A 5,501-nucleotide genomic window follows, 5' to 3' on the forward strand; every position below is an offset into this window, starting at 1 on the left:
AGATACTCGAAGATAAGATCTATCTCCAACTTCGTAAACTATATCCTTGCGTTTAGAATCTGCATAACTCTTCTGTCTGGACTGGGCTATCTTGAGCCTATCGCGAATCAATTTAACCTTATGTTCAGACTCCTTAATCAAGTCAGGTCCAAACAACTGGCGGTCTCTAACTTCATCCCACGACAACGGTGTCCTGCACCTCCTTCCGTACAAGGCTTCAAAAGGGGCCATCTTTAAACTGGTTTGGTAACTGTTGTTGTAAGAGAACTCTGCATATGGCAAATTATCATCCCAACTAGATCCGTAATCTAGCGCACAAACTCTCAGCATATCCTCCAAAATCTGATTGACTCTCTCAGTCTGTCCATCTGTCTGTGGATGAAAAGCTGTACTGAATTCTAGCCTGGTACCCAAAGTTTCATGCAACTGTTTCCAAAACTTTGAGGTAAACTGGGTTCCTCTATCTGATACGATACTCCTCGGAACTCCATGAAAACATACGATCTTGGTCATGTATATCTTTGCCAACTTAGCACTGGTGTAAGTGGCCTTTACCGGGATGAAATGAGCTACCTTCGTCAATCGATCAACCACAACCCAAATCGAGTCATAGCCTGGACGAGTCCTGGGTAATCCCGTGATAAAATCCATGCCTAACTTATCCCACTTCCATTCGGGTAGCGGAAATGGTTGTAACAATCCTGCTGGCTTCTGATGCTCTGCCTTTACTCTCTGACATACATCACAAACTGCTACATACTCCGCAATATCCTTCTTCATTTTGGTGCACCAGAAAATATCTTTCAAATCCAAATACATCTTGCTATTTCCTGGATGAATCGAATATGGTGTATCGTGTGCCTCTTGCAGTATCAACTTCCTGATCTCTGGGTCATTGGGCACGTAAACACGATCTTCAAACCATGGGGTGTCGTGCTCATCCTCACGAAATCCTTTAGCCTTTCCTTTGCTAAGTTTCTCCTTAATATATGCAATCTCCTTGTCAGTCTTCTGAGCTTCTCTGATTCTATCCATCAAAGTTGACTGAATCTCCAATGCTGCTACATAGCCTCTCGGAACTATTTCCAAACATAGTTCACGAAGATTTTCGGCTAAGTCCCTTGGTATTTCTCCCGTCATTAATGTATTGACGTGGCTCTCACGGCTTAATGCGTCAGCTACTACATTGGCCTTTCCGGGATGGTAATGCAATCTCATATCATAATCCTTGATGAGTTCCAACCATCTCCTTTGTCTGAGGTTTAACTCCTTCTGTGTGAAGATGTATTTCGAACTCTTATGATTCGTGTACACCTCACAATGATTTCCAATCAGAAAATGTCTCCAAGTCTTCAGTGCATACACTACGGCTGCTAATTCCAAATCATGCGTAGCATAATTCAACTCATGAGGCTTAAGCTGTCTGGAGGCATATGAAACAACTCTCCCTTCCTACATAAGCACTGCTCCAAGTCCTTGACGTGAAGCGTCGCAATACACCTCATAGTCCTTGGTTTGATCTGGTAAAATCAACACTGGTGAAGTAACCAAGCGTTTCTTCAACTCCTGGAAACTAGCCTCACATTCCTCCGTCCATATGAACTTGGTTTCCTTCTTTAATAGTTCAGTCATAGGCTTCGCAATCTTTGAGAATTCTCAATGAATCTCCGGTAGTATCCTGCGAGTCCAAGAAAACTCCGGATCTCTCCAACCGTGGTTGGTGCTTCCCACTTGGTCACGGTATCAACTTTTGTGGGATCAACTGATATTCCTTCCCCGGATATAACGTGTCCGAGAAATCCTACTTCCTTCAGCCAAAACTCACATTTGCTGAACTTGGCATACAACTGATGTTCTCTGAGCTTTTCAAGTACCAATCGTAAATGTTCCTTATGCTCCTCTTCAGTCTTCGAGTAAACTAGGATATCATCATGAAGACCACGAAGAACTTATCCAAGAACTCCATAAACACTTTGTTCATCATGTTCATAAAATAGGCAGGTGCGTTAGTCAGACCAAATGACATAACGGTGTACTTACAGCCCATACCTGGTGGTAAAAGCTGTCTTAGGGATATCCTGTTCTCGAATCTTCAACTGGTGGTATCCTGATCGCAGGTCGATCTTGGAAAATACCTTATCTCCATGCCATCGATCAAACAGATCATTAATCATTGGTAGTGGGTACTTATTCTTGATCGTTACTTCATTCAATCCTCGATAATCAACAACCATCCTTAACGATCCATCCTTCTTCTCCACTAGAAGTACTGGCGATCCCCAAGGCGAAGAACTTGGGCGAATATATCCTTTATCCAGTAACTCCTTAATCTGCTTCTTAATTTCCACCAAATCCTTTGCAAGCATCCTGTATGGTCTCTTTGATATTGGCCCTGTGCCTGGCAATAGCTAAATCAAAAACTCAATATCTCTATCCGGTGGCATGCCTGGCAACTCTTCTGGAAATACTTCAGGGAAATCCCTTACCACTGGTACTTCCTCCTGCACTACTCCTATTAAACAATTTACTTGAGTCCCTTTTGGCACATGCCGGGATACATACTTGATCCTTTTCCCTTCTGGGGTGGTAAGCAAAATTGTCTTACTGGCGCAGTCGATGTTTCCTCCGTACATTGACAACCAATCCATACCCAGAATTACATCCAATCCTTGTGATTCCAAAATGATTAAATTCGATGGAAACACATGCCTACCTATACTCAATGGCACTTGAAAACATCCTTGACTGGCCATATACTCCACTCCTGGTGAGCTTACTAGCATAGGTGTTCTAAGAACCTTAGTGGGCAGGTTATACTTATCCACAAATCCCCTTGATATGTATGAATGCGATGCACCAGTATCAAAAAGAACGAGTGCAGTAAATGACTTAACCAACAACTTACCGATTACGGCATCAGGCTGCTCTTCAACCTCCTCCACGTTAACGTGGTTCACCTGTCCCCTGTTGAAAGGGTTCGGCTTCTTCCCAGAGCTTCCATTGCTATTTCTTTGTAATTCAGGACATTCATTTGGCATAATGTCCTGTCTTCTGAACACTTAAAGCAAGTGACTTGGCTCAGGTCCTTCTTGGCTGGGGTTGATGGGTTGGTGCGATTCTGGCCATTGCTTCCTCCATTCCCATTACCATTCCTGGTGCCATTGTGATTGTGCGAGCTACCTCCCCCATGGGTATGCTGAAAATGTCCTCCCGGTCTAGGGGTAAAACGTGGCTTCTGCTGAGCTCCAGAATTGTACTTCCCTTGTCCATACTTCCTCTTGCGATTCTCAATTTGCTGCTGCTTGCCTTCAATCATAAGAGCATGATCTACCAACTCCTGGTAGTTGTTGAAGGTTGCTACCATCAACGGCATGCTCAACTCATCATTCAATCCTTCCAGAAACTTCTCCTGCTTAGCTGCATCCGTAGCAACGTCATCTGGGGCATAACGTGCTAATTTACTAAAGTCCTCCACATACTGGCCTACTGTCCGTCCTCCTTGGCGCAAGTTGCGAAACTCACGCTTCTTCCTGGCCATAGCTCCTGCTGAAACATGGGCAGTACGAAAGGCCTGCTGAAACTGGTCCCATGTGACAGTGTCGATAGGGAAAGTGGCTGTGAAATTCTCCCACCATGATGCTGCGGGTCCTTCAAGCTGATGTGCGGCAAACTTCACCTTCTCCGCATCCGTGCATCCTGCTGTGGTCAACTCTCTAGCTGTCTTGCGGAGCCAATCATCTGCTACTATCGGCTCGGTGCTACTGGAAAACACCGGCGAATTTAGCCTAAGGAAACAGGCTAAGTGATCAACAGGTGGTGGTGGTGGTGGGCTGTTGTTGTTGTTCCCCTGATTCTGATTCTGGACTAGCAACTGCATCAAAGTGTTCTGCTGCTGGATCAACTGGGTGAGCTCCGGTGGAAAGGTAAATCCGGGGTCACGTCTCGGAGGCATCTCAGGGTTTAGAAAAGATGAGATGTAAGAATAGAGGGGGTCTAAATAGAAAACACTACCCATATGCACATGAGGCAAAAGCAAACAATTCACTTTATTCAATCAAACAAGGGCATACAATCGATCTAACTATCGCAAAAGTGCTTGGACTACTATATTTACATGGTGGACTACTACTACTGATGAGGTGGTCTACTAGAAATATTCTTCAGTTGCAGACTCCATGATATCTGCTCCAGCTTCATCAACATAGTCATCATCGCTTTCGTCTGGGTCCGAATCTGTGTCGTCAATGATGATGTAGTCTTCCGGGCTAATCTCCTTGGGTTCTTCGTCTTCATCTACTGGTGTAGGGTCTCCCATAAATACTGCTAGCTTCATAGTTAGGTCGGCATTCTTATCCACCAATACTTCAATTTCCTCTTCATAATCTTCACGTGTAGCCTTGAGTTCTTCCTCCAGTTCCTTGATTCTTGTCTTAGCCTTCTTCAGATCTATCATGTCGGCGCACATCTGGTTCTCCTGTCGTCGAATGTGCTGGTTTAACTCCTAGATAAAAGCTGCAATTAATCTATCCTTTCTGGTGCTGATCATCTCCCAGTGCTCATCTCGGCGCCCACAAATCTGGTAGATAGTATCCTTGAGATCATTGCGGTAGACTTCTCCAATGCGTCCCATGGCGATGTGAACTGCCATGCTCTTTCCTAGACTCCAAGTTGGTGCATCAAAAGAAAACTCTATGGGCTCAGTGACTGGCATGAACGTCCTTCCTGGAACTTGAATCATCCAGCGCTCTTCTTCAGGTAAAGTGGCGTTGTAGGTTCCGGTGAAGCTTGGTACTCCTATGTTCAGGTATCTAGTGACTTCCTTCAAGTGACGTCCAAAGGGTGTATCTTCATCTGGTTGCGTGAACTTGTTCCTTGCATCCGCCATCCTAAAAGAGTAGAAAAGATGAGGAGTCAGAAGAGAAGAGAGTGAGCAGTGATCTAGGTCTTGAGCTTAGTGGTCGTGTCCTATAGTCAGCGTGGGCTCTGATACCATCTCTGTGGCGACCAGACCTCAAACAGTCTGATCTCTATGCTCCGGTGTCATCCCTGGATCAGTAATACTGACACCACACAGTACTCGGAGGATTTATAATAGAGTAGCAATCACACACTTATTACATCGAGTGTCTCAAGATAGAACTTATTACAATAAATATGGCTTAAGGCCATCTAATAACGATAACAGCGGAAGGCTTGGAAGATAAGTGAGTCCATCAACTCCAACGACATCACTGAGTATAGAACCACGACCTAAAAACTCCTTAATCGTCGTCTGAAAAGTCTGCAACATTAACATTGCAGCCCGAAACGGGTCAGCACATGGAATATACTGGCAAGGTAGCACATAGAGAGTAATGAAATGAAACAACTATACTATATGCATACTTGGCTGGTGGAAAGCTCTACGGTTATAGTTTTGCGTAAAGCCAATTTTTCCCTACTGCAAAGGAATAAATTTATTTAACTATCATGGTGGTTGTTAAACATTGAGAATGGTTGAT

Source organism: Triticum aestivum, chromosome 5A (genome assembly GCF_018294505.1).
Source record: "Triticum aestivum cultivar Chinese Spring chromosome 5A, IWGSC CS RefSeq v2.1, whole genome shotgun sequence".
Classification (NCBI taxonomy): domain Eukaryota; kingdom Viridiplantae; phylum Streptophyta; class Magnoliopsida; order Poales; family Poaceae; genus Triticum; species Triticum aestivum.